Genomic DNA, 15,843 nt, shown 5'->3' with positions numbered 1-15,843 from the left:
ACCAGCCCTGGCAGAGTTTGTCTGGGATGGAGTAAAGGCTCAACAAATATGACAGGCCACCCAGTGCCCCCTTCAGTGAAGGACTGGTGACCACTGCAGCTAGGAGTGCTGTCTGCCAATGACCTTCAGCTCTCAGCCCCTTCAAGGATTCTCTCAGGTCAAGGTCATGACACTGCCTGGGGCAGCTCACATCCTGTGATTGGTCACTGCAGGGGCATAAGGACACTGGCCACAGATCCTGAATCAGAACTATTCTGCTGGGGTCATTTCAGCTCCAGTCTCAACTTCAGGTCAGCCACGTCTGTCACCGTGCTTTCCATTTCTTTTCTCCCTGCTGATTCCTGCTTCTTTCTCCTCTCTGACACACGAGTTGGTTCTCAGGGCACCCCTTGATAAAGCTTATGCTAAATCCCAATCTAGAAACCACGCCCCAGCTATCTCTGTGGTTCATACTGTCAACATCAACGGCAATGGGACTAGAACAGGCAAAGTGCAAGGAACATCATGGATCTAGGTTAGTGTCAGGATGTGTAAGAAGTGCTCATCTGGAAGACAGCTTTATGTGATGCTGACTGCGTGATAAGAGAGCTCACCTTTTGCCCTGTGCTAGCCCACAGGACTCTTCATTCAAAATATTAATTGCTGATATCTACTTTAAAGATGAAGGAAGTTGGTTGGGTTCACATGGGTAAAGACTTGACCAAAGCCACACAGGTTTAAACAGTAGAGCTGGCTGACTCTGGTCTGCAGTAATCCCTAGTAGAGTGAAAACATCTCACCAGGATGGCCCATGCATGCATTTTCTTCTTATTTGTGACTCTCTGGGGCTGCATCGTATCTGTGACAGCTCCACACAAAAGTGGTGTTCTCTACCTAACAGGACCTCGGGAGTCCAAACAAAGCTCTGCTCACCATCAGCATTCTGTCCTGTCTCCCAGGGCTGTCAGCCAGAGTTGGCCAGGGAAGCAGTGGAGCTTTAAAAGGTTAATTACCATTAATCATTATGAGAAGGGGGCTTATTATCAATTCATAAATTCAGAATAAAATTATTTTGCTGACAAGCAAAATGTCCCAGTTGCCCTGTTGACCTGGTTTCTATTCTGAAAAATAAATAATTTTTTCCTAGATTATGGTCTTTGTGTAAACTACTATCTTTTCCAACATGCCATGTGGAGAAAGCTTAATTAAATTCATAAAGTTGACTAAATTATTACAAACTTATCAAAAGCCTTTTAGAGTACATGCGTATGAGTATTTGTACAGGCCCAGATGTAGACATGGACATCACCAGATGGTGGACACTGAAATCAGATTGATTATGTTCTTCACAGCCAAAGATGGAGAAGCTCTATACAGTCGGCAAAAACAAGACCGGGAGCTGACTGTTGCTCAGATCATGAACTCCTTTTTGCCAAATTCAGACTGAAGTTGAAGAAAGTGGAGAAAACCATTAGACCATTGAGGTATGACCTAAAGCAAATCCCTTATGACTATACAATGGAAGTGAGAAATAGATTCAAGGGACTAGATCTGATAGACAGAGTGCCTGATGAACTATGGATGGAGGGTCATGACATTGTACAGGAGACAGGAATCAAGACCATCCCCAAGAAAAGGAAATGCAAAAAAGCAAAATGGCTGTCTGAGGAGGCCTTACAAATAGCTGTGAAAAGAAGGGAAGTGAAAAGCAAAGGAGAAAAGGAAAGATATACCCATATGAATGCAGAGTTCCAAAGAATAGCAAGGAGACTTAAGAAAGCCTTCTTCAGTGATCAATGCAAAGATATAGAGGAAAACAATAGAAAGGGAAAGACTAGAGATCCCTTCAAGAAAATTAGAGATACCAAGGGAACATTTCATGCAAAGATGGGCTCAATAAAGGACAGAAATGATAGAGACCTAACAGAAGCAGAAGATATTAAGAAGAGATGGCAAGAATACACAGAAGAACTGTACAAAAAAGATCCTTATGACCTAGATAATCATGATAGTGTGATGACTCACCTAGAGCCAGACATCCTGGAATGTGAAGTCAAGTGGGCCTTAGAAATTCTAGCATCACTATGAACAAAGCTAGTGGAGGTGATGGAATTCCAGTTGAGCTATTCCAAATCCTGAAAGATGATGCTGTGAAAGTGCTGCACTCAATATGCCAAGAAATTTGGAAAACTCAGCATTGGCCACAGGACTGGAAAAGGTCAGTTTTCATTCCAATCCCAAAGAAAGGCAATGCCAAAGAACGCTCAAACTACCACACCATTGCACTCATCTCACACGCTAGTAAAGTGATACTTAAAATTCTCCAAGCCAGGCTTCAGCAATACTTGAACCGTGAACTTCCAGATGTTCAAGCTGGTTTTAAAAAAGGCAGAGGAACCAGAGATCAAATGGCCAACATCCACTGGATCATTGAAAAAGCAAGAGAGTTCCAGAAAAACATCTATTTCTGCTTTATTGACTATGCCAAAGCCTTTGACCGTGTGGATCACAAAAAATTGTGGAAAATTCTGAAAGAGATGGGAATACCAGACCACCTGACCTATATGCAGGTCAGGAAGCAACAGTTAGAACTGGACATGGAACAACAGACTGGTTCCAAATAGGAAAAGGGATACATCAAGTCTGTATATCCCTTGGACTGCAAGGAGATCCAACCAGTCCATTCTGAAGGAGATCAGCCCTGGGATTTCTTTGGAAGGAATGATGCTAAAGCTGAAACTCCAGTACTTTGGCCACCTCATGCGAAGAGTAGACTCATTGGAAAAGACTCTGATGCTGGGAGGGATTGGGGGCAGGAGGAGAAGGGGACGACAGAGGATGAGATTGCTGGATGGCATCACTGACTCGATGGACGTGAGTCTGGGTGAACTCCGGGAGTTGGTGATGGACAGGGAGGCCTGGCGTGCTGCGACTCATGGGGTCCCAAAGAGTCGGACACGACTGAGCGACTGATCTGATCTGATCTGAAGGCTGTATATTGTCACCCTGTTTATTTAACTTATATACAGAGTACATCATGAGAAACGCTGGGCTGGAGGAAGCACAAGCTGGAATCAAGATTGCTGGGAGAAATATCAATAACCTCAGATATGCAGATGACTCCACCCTTATAGCAGAACGTGAAGAAGAACTAAAAAGCCTCTTGATGAAAGTGAAAGAGGAGAGTGAGAAAGTTGGCTTAAAGCTCAACATTCAGAAAATGAAGATCATGGCATCCAGTCCCATCACTTCATGGCAAATAGATGGGGAAATAATGGAAACAGTGGCTGACTTTATTTTTCTGGGCTCCAAAATCACTGCTGATGGTGATTGCAGCCATGAAATTAAAAGACACTTACTCCTTGGAAGGAAAGTTATGACCAACCTAGACAGCATATTAAAAAGCAAAGACATTACTTTGTCAACAAAGGTCCATCTAGTCAAGGCTATGGTTTTTCCAGTAGTCATGTATGGATGTGAGAGTTGGACTATGAAGAAAGCTGAGTGCCAAAGAATTGATGCTTTTGAACTGTGGTGTTGGAGAAGACTCTTGGGAGTCTCTAGGACTGCAAGGAGCTCCAACCTGTCCATCCTAAAGGAGATCAGTCCTGGGTATTCACTGGAAGGATTGATGTTGAAGCTGAAACTCCAATACTTTGGCCACCTGATGCAAAGAGATGACTCATTTGAAAAGACCCTGATGCTGGGAAAGATTGAGGGCAGGAGGAGAAGGGGACGACAGAGGATGAGAGTGCACTCTGGGAGTCAGTGATGGACAGGGAGGCCTGGTGTGCTGCAATTCATGGGGTCGCAAAGAGTCGGACACGACTGAGTGACTGAACTGAACTGAGCTGTGGAGTTACATGTCTATAGATAGAGATGCATAGAGAGTATTACCAACACCTTAAAAGGGTGTTTTACAGGTCACTCCTAGATGAGTCTTATGATAAAAGTTCTCCAAAACTTTTCTTGTCAGATATTTTAGTCAACAAAATGTTTAAGCTTTCAAGGTTGCAACCTGCAAGACTCAATCTGGCCAGACTTCAGGTTGCAATTAAGGTATTATTAAAACCATGCCTCTCCATCATAATTCAGAATTTGTTTGTTTGTATTTTCCTTAAAGGAAGTATGAAGCAAGATAAAATAATCGAAACTATTAAAAATCACAAGAACACTCAATATTCACCATTTTAGAGTTCTTAGAATGTGTCTGAGTGTTAATATTATGTGGCAACTTGACTGGCCACAAGGTACCCAGATATTTGGTCAAACAGTAACCTGAATGTATTTGTAAGAATGTTTTTCAATGAGATAAACATTTAAATCAGTACACTGAGTAAAGTAGATTGCTCTCCCTAATGTGGGTGGGTTTCGTCCAATCAGTTGAAGCTCTAGGTAGAACAAAAGGCTGACCATCCCCTGAGTAACAGAGAACTCTTCCTGTCCAACTCCCTTTGGACTGAGACATCCTCTATTTTTCCTTACATGGGACCTCAACTGAAACACCAGCTTTTCCTTCACTTCAAGCCTGCTAGTCTTTGGATGGGAACTATGCCATTGGGTCTCCTGGGCCTCAGACTGAGACTGAACCAAACAATCAACAATCCATTGTCTCAAGCTTGCTGATGCATCCTGCTGGTCTTAGGACTCACTGTCCTCCATAACTGTGTGAGCCAATTATTTAAAATATATCTCTCTAGAACACTGACTCATGCACATCTTATGCATAATGTTAAGTGAAAGTCACTCAGTCGTATCTGACTCTTTGTGACCCCATAGACTATACAGTCCATGGGATTCTCCAGGCCAGAATACTGGACTGGGCAGCCTTTCCCTTCTCCAGGAGCTCTTTCCAACCCAGGGATTGAATTCAGGTCTCCCGCATTGCAGGTGGATTCTTTACCAGTTGGGCCACAAGGGAAACCTGCATAATGCTAAATATCACACTAAATATTTTATTTCACTCAATTTAGTATTAAAATAAACTTAAGAAAAAGTCACATTATCCCTATTTCACAGATGAGGAAAGTGATGTGTTTTGTGGCACCCCCCCCAAAGCTTGGCCACTTCTCCATCTCAACGATCTTCTTCAAGTAACTCTTTTCCTTACCCTCTTACACACTTGACAAGGTTTTAAGATTGGGAAGTGTGTTATTTTGCTTGAATACCACAGTGAGGACTCTTAGGTATGATGCATGAGAGGTCGAGGATGTTTCAGAACACGGGGTCACTGATACTCTCTCTGATGTTGGCACCTGAAACTTTTTGAAGCCCATTATCCCAGGTGTTCTCAGAGCATCATTCTGATTTGGTTTGGCAGAAGATCTTGTTTAAAGCCTGAAATAACAACAGGTGTCCTGTGCTGGCTCATCATTTAGGCCCATCTTTAGTTCTTGTGGGGCCCTGGGTGCTGGTTCCCTAAGTAATCCTTCTCAAAGAGTAGACCAGGGCATCGCCTTTCTGGAAGGAAAATGCCTTCCACAAGGAAGGGTGAGACCTGGGAGGATGATCCCTGGATTTAGTTCCAATCTTCCCTCCGCTGCTCATTCACAGCGTCACTCTAGAAAAGTCTCCTCTCTCTGGATTGGGATTCTCAGATCTCTAAAACAGACAAGGTGGTTGGGCACTTGCGCTTCCAAATGTCTTTTAGCTTTAAAAATTCTATGATTTCGGGGTCTTCTCTGGTGGTCCAGTGGTTAGAAATCCATCTTCCAATGCAGAGGATGACATGGGTTCGATCCCTGCTCTGGGAAGAACCACATGCCTCAGAACAACTAAGCCCAAGCACCACAACTACAGAGCCTGTGCTCTAAAGCCCACACACTGCAGCCACTGAGCCTGTGTGCCTGAGCCTGTGCGTGGCAACGAGTTCCACCACCAGGAGAAGCCCACACACTGCAACGAAGAGTCGGCCCCACTCACCACAACTAGAGACCCCATGTGCAATGATGAAGACCACCACAGCCAAAAGCAAAAATAAAACACATCTTTTTAAAAAATTCTATGATTTCGTACATTCTTCTTGCAAATTATTAATAAATTCAAATTCACTTTGCTGATATCCTGCTTTCATTAAGAAATGCATTCAAAGAACCCAAAATCACAACATAAGGGAATAAAGGTAGCTATATCATAAAACACTGAATTGCTTTTAAAATGTTTATGAAGATTTTTATCAACATGGGGAAGCAAGTATCAGGGAGTCTTAAAAGGAATATGAGAACATATATAAAGTTCTACAGGCACTATGATACCTGACAAGTGGGAAAAATGATAAATGAAGTTAACACATAAAGAGAGAACTTACCAAATTATTAACAACTACTTCTGAGAAGTGAGATTCTGTGCGTTTTTTGTTTTCTTTGCTTTTTGCGTTAGTTCCCCAGATTCCTCAAAGTGACTGTGTATTCTCATCAGGGGGGAGGAAAAAGGCAATTTTTTCAAAGAAGTTACTTTTAAATTTTGAATTGGGTGTGATTTTGAATCAAATTAGAGTATCATAAAAAGTCTACTATATCATCTTTTCTATATCATTCCTTTGAGATCAACCTCATGTAAGAAACATATTCCATGTTTTAAGAAAAGCAGCATGTGCCCATCAGATGTGGACATTTAAGTATCTATCTATCTACCTACCTGACTGTGCTGGGTCTTCGTTGCGGCACTCAGAATTTTAGTGGCGGGGCATGTAGGATCTAGTTTCCTGACTAGGGATGGAACCCAGATCCCCTGCCTTGGGAGAGCAGAGTTTTAACCACTGGACCACCAGGGGAGTTCCTAGGCATTTATTTCTGAAGTTGCTCATGCAGCTGCTTTTCAGATGTCCAGTGAGCTTGTGTATGAAATCTCATGGCACTAAGGGAATGGTCTGGCATAAGCTTGTGTATGAAATCTCATGGCACTAAGGGAATGGTCTGGCATAAGGCTATATTAATAAGATTGTTTTATTCCATCTAATGGGAAAGAATACAAAAAAATCAGTAACCTCAATCTTTAAAATTCATTTTTCAAAACAATTGTACTAAAATTATAATCTGCTCTAATTCCTCTACTCTTGGAAAACATCAGCAATTAGTGGTCTAGCACCTGAAATTCCTCACAGCCATCATCCTCTTGCTTGTTATTTGTGCCAGTAATGCCCACACTTCCGTTCCTGCCTTTGGCCATGACTTCAATCTCATCCTGTTTCCACAGAAGGTGAACTGTGTTTGATAAGGGTGTACACATGCAGGAAGGAATCTGAGGGAGATATTAGGGTCAAAGTAGAATCTTGCTTTGCAAGCCCATTTTTTAATTTAATATATTCCTTTAAATTCATTCCTTGTGCTGAGGGGAAAAAATTATTTGGAAGAAGCTGCTAAGGCAATAGGAAAATATAAATCTTTTGACTGATTGTGGAGATTTTTAGATGATGCAGAGAGAAAAGCTGAGCTCAGGCTGCCAGGTAAGCTAGGAATCAGGACGCAGGGAATCATTCCCAAGTCCCACACCTGCTTCCTCCATAGAAGTGTCATATTTCTCATTTTTGCCCATCTGTAAAGGATGCAGGATGTTTCCTCTACTAGAGAGTGTAAGGAAGCTTAATGGAGTCATGGTCATAAAGAACTATCAACAAAAGCCTCCTCCTAACAGAATGTGGTATTGCAACTAACAACTATTATCCTGTCTGAAGCCCAGAAACAATGTTCTTCTTAGGCAGGTGCAGACACATGATGCAGTGGGTCTTATTCATCTCTGCATACCTGGACTAACTGCTTTGGAAAGTGGTTTTCATCTGGTGTAAACTCTCCAGGAGGTGAAATGTCTACCTCCAGGAGGATGGTGGCTGATAAGGGGCTCTTCTCTGTGGCTGCCTCTTGCTGCCACCAAAGGTGTCAATTTCAGGTAGGTCTTAAACATCTCACTTTGAGAAAAAGCATCCTTGAGAATAGGTGCCCTTCTGAAATGGGTGGATGGGTCTGTCTCCCCCTACCCCTCAACTGGTAAAAACATCTGGCACAGAGTTAGCTGGAACCCACAGCCCTATTCCCACATCTGGGAGATGAAGCTCACCAACCTGTGTCTCCTTTCTGACATCATCCACTCCCACTCTGCTCCATCTTTTACCTTGCTTGAGAAGACTGAAAATCAGGTCAAGAATGAAAGGTTTTTCCCTCCCCCTTAAACCACTGCACCCTAAAGCAAAACTTCCCTGAAACTTATTCTCTTTCCCACTACTCCCCAAACTGTCCACACAAATTGGCTCCTGACTATGCAGCTGTCGGGAGGCATTATTGGAGGAGATGTGTTCATAGAAGAAGCACACCGTTGGATGGGCTGATGGGCTCTTGATGGACTGCGGATCTGAACTGTGAGTAGTGTGTGAGGAACAGCCAGGGGGCTGGGAATGATCAGATGTGCCTTGGAGACCGGAAAAGCTTCCACTGGCCTTTCCAGAATAAGCCCTCCACTCACCCATTCATTCATTTTTTTTCATTCAGTAAATATTTACTCCCTCCCTAAAGTGAATCAAACCCTCCTCGAAGCATGGGGGGAAGAGCTGCTTGAGCCACTGTCTCTGTCTTGGAGGTAACTGCAGACTTACAGACTCAGTCGCAGGCAATTACAAACCTGTGTGCTGAGTAGATGGTGGGGTGGGTACAGGACACGAAGAAACAAAAACCTATCTCTGTTACACTGGGTTTAGAAACTCTTAACACAGGAGGTGATGGTTGAGGAAGTTTCTACTCACCCGTGTATGGTGGAGTCCCATAGAACATCATGCAGAGTCAGGAGTGGTGTTGATGATGGGGCAAGGCACCATGAAAGCCAGGGCAAGCGTGGCAGCTTTCTAAGCAAGGGAGCGACATGGTGGAGGTGGGGCTCTAGACCATTATGTATGCAGATATTTGCAGAAGTCAAAGATTCTCCAAAGGATCCTGAATTTTCAAGGGTTGAAATTTCAGGTGAGTACTCAGTTTTGAAGGAAGCCCTGACTGCCTTGTTTCCAAGAGTAGTGCATCACTCTGGGCAAGATAATAGAAGACCCAGGGGGACACACGGACTCTGAGGATGTGCAGATCTTTTAAGCCTTGCTCGACACATGGTATCTTGCTATAACACTCGCAGTCAGTGAGGCAGGAAGGTCACCTCCCTGCATAACCCCCTGTTTTAAAAGATCATTTAGAAGCATCCTTAGGGATCTGAGTGTAATTTTGTTCAACCTTTATTTAAAAATCCACCTCTATGACGACCAATTTTTACCGGCCCCTCAGGTGATAACTTAAGACAGATTTCTCTTTAATAGTTTTATAACAATTTAAGTCTCCGACTCATTCATCTCATTTTATTTCCCACATCCATAAAAAGGAATCTGGGTTTCTTATCAGGCAAGAGAGAGGAAATCAGGTAGCCAGAAGGGAGCGGCTGATTTTGAAGCCTCTCTGATGGATCATGACTCTACCTAGAGACCCACTTCTTAGAGGGTCCCGAGCCCCAGAATCCTGGGCTAATGGCTTGTCAACCATACATGTATACTTTAATTCTGCTAGTCAAAGATGACGTGACTCTAAAAAATCATGAAAATGCTGAAATTCAGTTAAAAAACGGAGGTATGGCAGGTACGTGGTATGACTCAAAGGAAACCACTTATAAAAGAGCCACAGGAAGGTGGGTAACTCAAAAACACAGACCTTCTTCAGGCACTGAGAAATGATTATATACCAGCAAGACCATCATCAGCATTGCCTATCCCCTCTCCTTTCCGGTCCACCAATTCTCATTCCTCTACTCTCTAGCCATCTTAAGAAAGAAGTGGTTTCTCTATATTCCAGTTCCTACAATTTGCAAAGTCACTATATTCCAGGGAGACTAGCTTCACTGAGCTAGTCCATAAACACCACCTCCTACAACTTGGATTCATTTGTAGAGACACATCTGTGTGTTCTGCAAGTCAAAGACCTCTAAACTCATTCCCAACATGAGATCTCTGAGGAAACACACACCCGTGTTCAGGAGAGCCAATGGGCCAAAAGGAAGAAAAAAAAAAATTAAACTTCTTCGCAGTCGCATGATTTTCTGTTAACAGAAGAGATGGTGTGTCTTTTCATCAGTGATCAAGACACAATTACTGTTTACAAAGTCAAGGGTAAACCTGTGTCCTTGTAGCCCCAACTGTGGGGCACATACTTGGTTAAGAAAAAGAGACTGGAGTCAAGTTCTGAGAGTTTTAGAATCTAGAAATGAGGCAGAAAGTGAATACAAGACGCTGATCTTCTGCCAGTAAACCTAGCTCAAGGCTGAATTTTCAAACTCTTTCAACCTTAGCCAAACGTAACTCAGAGGTTTGAATTTCTATAAACTCAGAGTACATTTATCCACAGGATGAGGGTCACACACTAAGTGCTTTTCCAAACGTTTTAAAAAAAAAAAAGACATTGCAGGCCATGAATTCATTCTTTTTTTTTCACCTGTGTTCCTTTGGTTGTAAATAGCAGTGATATTTCTATTAAATTCATTTTCTCACACGGTGGCATACCTACTCTGAATACAATCTCATTATCTGCAAGGAGGTAGATCCCTGCTGGACCCTCCGAATGAGGCCATCAGACTCCCTTGTTTATGCCTTTTAAACTCATTCATACAGGGGGCAATACTGTCCTTCGGAGAGCCCTCTGCAGAAGGGAAAGAAAAATGAAGCTAATATTTCTCTGCACTACGCCCATATTTACTGCCTCATGACACAGCTTTTTTTGCTACCCCCTCTGATGGGTGCAAACGCAGAGCCAATGCACTCTGTTCCAAGCACGGCTTAATGTGCCCACAGATAAATCTTTTGCCCTGCCCTGTATCAAAAACATCTCGCAACTCTAGGTAAATTATATGCCACGGCCCCAGTTTTGTCTACTAATTTTTTTAATGTATATGAAATATTCAGGGTGATTTGTGAGGCATGAAACACCTCTCGTGAATCCGTCCTGACACCTCCCTTGCTGAGAACACATTTCTAAGCGCTGCCCGCATCCATGGGGGCTGAAGTTTCTAACTAAATTAAAGGTCTGCTGACTGAGCTGATAGAAAGATGGAGCACAGGAGTCCCCTCAGGGCTCTCTGTCTTTGGTCCTTTCCTTTCCTGCTTCGCTGCCATTGGCTTTTGGGGGTCTTTGTAAGTCTTCCGTGTGCCTTCTACTGCTGGCATGTTTACTGGGATGGAGAAAGTGGAGCTGGTGTAATTTTTCAAACTCACGGACTCCTAAGACACCTCGTATACTGAAGGTCCTTTGCCCACTCAAGGGATTGGAGGTGAAAACAAATCTCTTTGAAGTTAAGGAGAAAAAACAGGACTCCAAACAGTAAGACTCCAAAAGTCACAGCTTTTAGGCATCTGAGCTAGACGGATCTGAATGGTTCATATAATTTAATTGGTATTGGCTGATGTGACGCAAAGAATAAGAATTCCATGTTCAGAAATTTGGGCTTGGTTTCCAGATTGATCAATCATTAGCAGAGAGACCTAAGACATTTCATTTAAGCTTTCTGCACCTCCATTTGTGCTTCTGAAGTTTGGGGAAGTTAATGTCATTGTCATAAGGTTATTGTGAGGAATCAGAGTATTAATGTGTGTATGTGCCCAGAATACTGCAAGGGTTCAGTCAAGCTGAATTTCCTGCCTTCTCTCCTGTTCATCTGTGGGATAGCTCTTTCCACTCTACCATCTGACTTTGCAATCAGAATAGCTGTCATGCGGGTGGCTCTTTTGTAGGCCACTGACACGCATTCTTCATATCAGATGCTCACAACAGTACACCCATTGTAAGGACTAATAATTTCCGCTCAACAGAGAAAACATAAGGTTATAGAGGTTAGGAAAAGTGACAAAGGGCATATCATCTCCACAGTATAATGCCAAGACTCTAACCCCAATGGTATGATCCCCAAATTCATCTGTGCTCTTTCAGATATGCCTCCCCATTCTTCCCACACCACTTCCCAGCGGGAAGAAAAACAAATCCCTACATTATAACACCTCCCTCTTTCTCTCCTACTTTACTGCACCACCCCGGCTTTCTCAGGATGTCTAACCAGTGGTTTTGGAGCTTCCTTATTTCCACTCTACTTTCATAAGAGTTTTATGAGCTACATGCCTCTCACCCATTAATTAAGAGATTTCTTATATTGTTTGAAAAAGACATTTCTTATCCCCACTTTTGCCTTATGCATTCTGTTCTTGTCTTTTTTTATCTTTTATATATCCATCCCCATATTTTTTATTGTCTTTGATGGCAGCTTAGGCTTTTAGTATTTCGCATTATGGGCTATTTATCCTTTGCTTTATTTATTCGTTTATTTTCTTCTACTTCTATTTATCACTGCAGAGCTCTCTTACTTTTCCAGATGAATTGTTATTAATTCCATCCATTTCTTTCCTGTCTTCACCTACAATAATATGCCTTCCCATATCCATTCCTCTTCAACTCTGTCTACTGGAAATCCAATATATGCAGCTCATGTTTTCCCTCAGCTGCCATATGCTCTTATTTTTAGCCTAATTATGAGCATCATGAAGTTTTTATTGTGATTTTCCAGGTTTTGCCTTCAATGGCTTCAGTCATAAGCCCCTGGTTGCTAAGTCTGGTACTTCTACCCCTAAGAAACATGAATAAAATACTTAAGAGAGCCAACCAGCCCTATATTACAAATACTCTGCCACTATTATTACTCTGGGTTTCCCTGGTGGCTCAGTGGTAAAGAATTCACCTGCAGGAGACATGGGAGATGCAGGTTCGATCCACAGGTCAGGAAAATTCCCTGAAGGAGGGCATGGCAACCCACTCCAACATTCTTGCCTGGAAAATCCCATGGACAGGGGAGCCTGACAGGCTATAGTCCATAGGGCTGCAAGTTGGAAATGACCACAGCCACTGAGCACACTCACACATTACTACCCTACTTCATTCTCTGTAGTCTCAGCTACATCTGGTCATTAGAAATGACCCAGTTTGAAGACTTTGTCTTTTTGTTCAGTTGTGGCCAGGGGTCATCACTGTGGCCAGGTTTCTAAGTGTGCTGGCCATTTTGGCCTCAAGCTCAGTATGGTAGAATTAGAGCTCATGAGCCCTGGAACGGCCTCAAAGTGTAACTTTGAAAAAGCAAAACGGGACTGTGGGACTTTGAAAAAGAAGAACCACTGGAAAAGTATCATTTCCCAGGACATCCCTGGTGGTCCAGTGGTCGAGAATCTGACTTCCAATGCAGAGGAAGCAGGTTCGATACCTGATCCAGGAACTAAGATCCCACATGCCGTGGGGCAACTAAGCCCATGCCATCTAGAGCCCGTGCTCCACAACAAAAGAAACTGGAGAACAGCAACAATGAGCCTGCCTGTGCTACTGTGAAAGACCCCACGTGCCACAACTAAGACCTCATGCAGCCAAACAAACTGTAAATAAATAACTGGAAAAAAAAAAAACTTTTAGAAAAAGGATCATTAGCATATTTTGAAAAGGTCTCTTTTCTTTTCTAAGTTTCACTTTCATTACCTGCAAAACGGGATTTCAAAAGTGTATTATGTATCTTATGGAGCTGTGGTGTGGCACTAATAAGTCAGCTTTGTGAACAAGCCCAGCACAATTTCAGGCACACAGCATCTTCTCAAATAAAAAAGTGAAAGTGTTAATCATCAGTTGTGTCCAACTCATTGTGACCCCACGGACTGCAGCCTGTGGGATTCTCCAGGCAAGAATAATGGAGTGGGTTGCCGTTCCCTTCTCCAAGGGATCTTCCCAACCCAGCGACTGAACCCAGGTTTCCCCAATTGCAGGCAGATTCTTTACCATCTGAGCCACCAGGAAAGCCCCTCAAATAAATGCCAGTTAACTAGGAAACCGGTATGGCCACATGCCAACTCCCAACAAGCCTTGACTGTCAGCACCACGTGACCAGCCAGTCTACACTGGACCAAATCAAGAGGCAGACGTCTTACAACTTTCTGGGTTTGCCCATTCCACCTCCTGAGAAAGCTGACACCTTGCACACTCTTTCGGTCTAGGGTGGAACCTATATTACAGTCCAGGATGTTTAATCAAAACTGTTCTCCATACAGACAGCCATCATCTGGCTCTACCCGAGATTCACCCAAGCACTCCTGCCGCTCTTTCTCTTTTAGGTTATGTAGGACATTTTCATCACAAACATGAGAGTTCTTCAGATTTTTGAACAGAGTACCTCCCCAAGTACTTCCCCAAGAACTTCGACAATACCTCCTGGTTACCATGGTTCCCCGTCCTCCTCAGCATCCTCTTCTCTCACCTCTGGACTGTTCAAATATGTAAAGTCCCAGGTCTGACCAGAATATTGCAGGGATATCCTACACAGTGCAGAGTGGAACAGAAGTACCGCGTTTATTGTCCCAGATAATCTACTTCTCTTTATAAAACCACTTCTTTAACAATTGCATCCAGGAGTATTTTATTTTAATTACATGTCTAGTTAACCAGAATCTTCAGTTCCCTTTCCTCCATATACTCATGGGAAGTTGATTTTGAGGATGTGGGCTCAGAACTTCATATTAATTTTGGATCCATGTGGTTTATCAGTACCACTCATTGTGATGCCAATAAACCAAAGATCACTCATGGAATTCATTGGGTCATTTTACAAATGCTTTTTTTTAGGACTTTTTTTCAGTTTGAGATGCTATTTCAATCTCTGGGGATATGCTGGTTAACAGCACACATCTTTTCTTGCATTAATGGAACTTACAGTTCCAGCAGGGTCCATAGTTATTAAACAACTAATTTCAACAACAACAATAAAAGTGACATCAAACAGGCTTAAAGCAGGGGACTGATTCAGTCCAGGGGGTCTGGGAAAACTTCCTGTGAGTGTACCTTTAAGCTCTAAGTGATACAGAAATCACTTTAAGTTTTAAGAAATGAATAGAGTTCCATGTAATGGGAAAGACATATGGGAAGGCTTTGAAGGCAAGCTTGAGGCAAACTGAAGGACCTATGTATAGAACAGATACTAATACAGATAGGAATAAAGACACAGATAAATCCAGGGATAAGTCAGGGTCTAATGAAGGAATATGCAGGTCCATTCAGGATTTTGTTTTTTTTCAAGAGCAATGAGAAGTGGTTGCTGGTTAGTCACTAAATCGTGTCTGACCCTTTTGTGACCCCATGGACTGTAGCCTGCCAGACTCCTCTGACAATGGGATTTCCCAGGCAAGAGCACTGGAGGGAGTTGCCATTTCCTTTTCCAGGGTATCTTCCTGACCCAAGGATCAAACTCGTGTCTCCTGCATTGGCAGGTAGATTCTTTACCACTGAGCCACTAGGGAAGCCCCAGGGAGAAGCTAACAGTTTTTAAGCAACGGGGCAGGTTGGGGTACATGATTAAGTTTACATTTTAAAAGGCTCATGGGACAGCTGTCCTGTGAGGATATGGATTCAACTGGGAACAAGAAGAAGGTGTGGTAACAGATGGTTGGCAGCCAGTCCAGTTTAATGACAATGGTGCCTTCGACATGGGTAGTGGCAGTGGGAGCGGGTGGTGGTTAGATTTGCGAAATCATTCAGGACCACAGAACATAGACACTGCTTTTAAAAGAGGGGAGAAGGGAAATGTTATAAAGAATGATACCCAGGTCTCTAATCTGCACATAGGGGTGGATTTAGTGCTATTTACCAAATCTGGGGAAATAGGAAGTGAAAAGAGTTGCAAGGGGAGAACACAAGAGTTAAGTCCTAAAGGTGATGGGTTTGAAGGTCTCACTAGTTGATCCAGGTGGGACAATACCCTTTAGCTTCCTTGTATGGGTCTTGGTGCTCGGTGACTAGTTACCGTAGCAAAGCTGAAATGCTCTCCTGACAGTACGTGTTC

At 43.0% G+C, this 15,843-nt stretch overlaps 1 long non-coding RNA gene across 2 annotated transcripts in view; it reads right to left on the bottom strand.

The window, feature by feature from the left end:
- The window catches only part of LOC133230258 (uncharacterized), a 268,249-nt gene that overhangs the window by 70,498 nt on the left and 181,908 nt on the right, over positions 1–15,843 (bottom strand). For both annotated transcript variants that reach the window (XR_009730801.1, XR_009730802.1), the window contains exon 3: positions 14,217–14,323. This is a non-coding gene — a long non-coding RNA (uncharacterized LOC133230258). The remainder of the gene's footprint in view (positions 1–14,216; positions 14,324–15,843) is intronic.

The sequence above is a fragment of the Bos javanicus genome, chromosome 18 (genome assembly GCF_032452875.1).
Source record: "Bos javanicus breed banteng chromosome 18, ARS-OSU_banteng_1.0, whole genome shotgun sequence".
Taxonomy (NCBI): Eukaryota; Metazoa; Chordata; class Mammalia; order Artiodactyla; family Bovidae; genus Bos; species Bos javanicus.
This window is presented reverse-complemented; position numbering and strand designations above follow the sequence as displayed.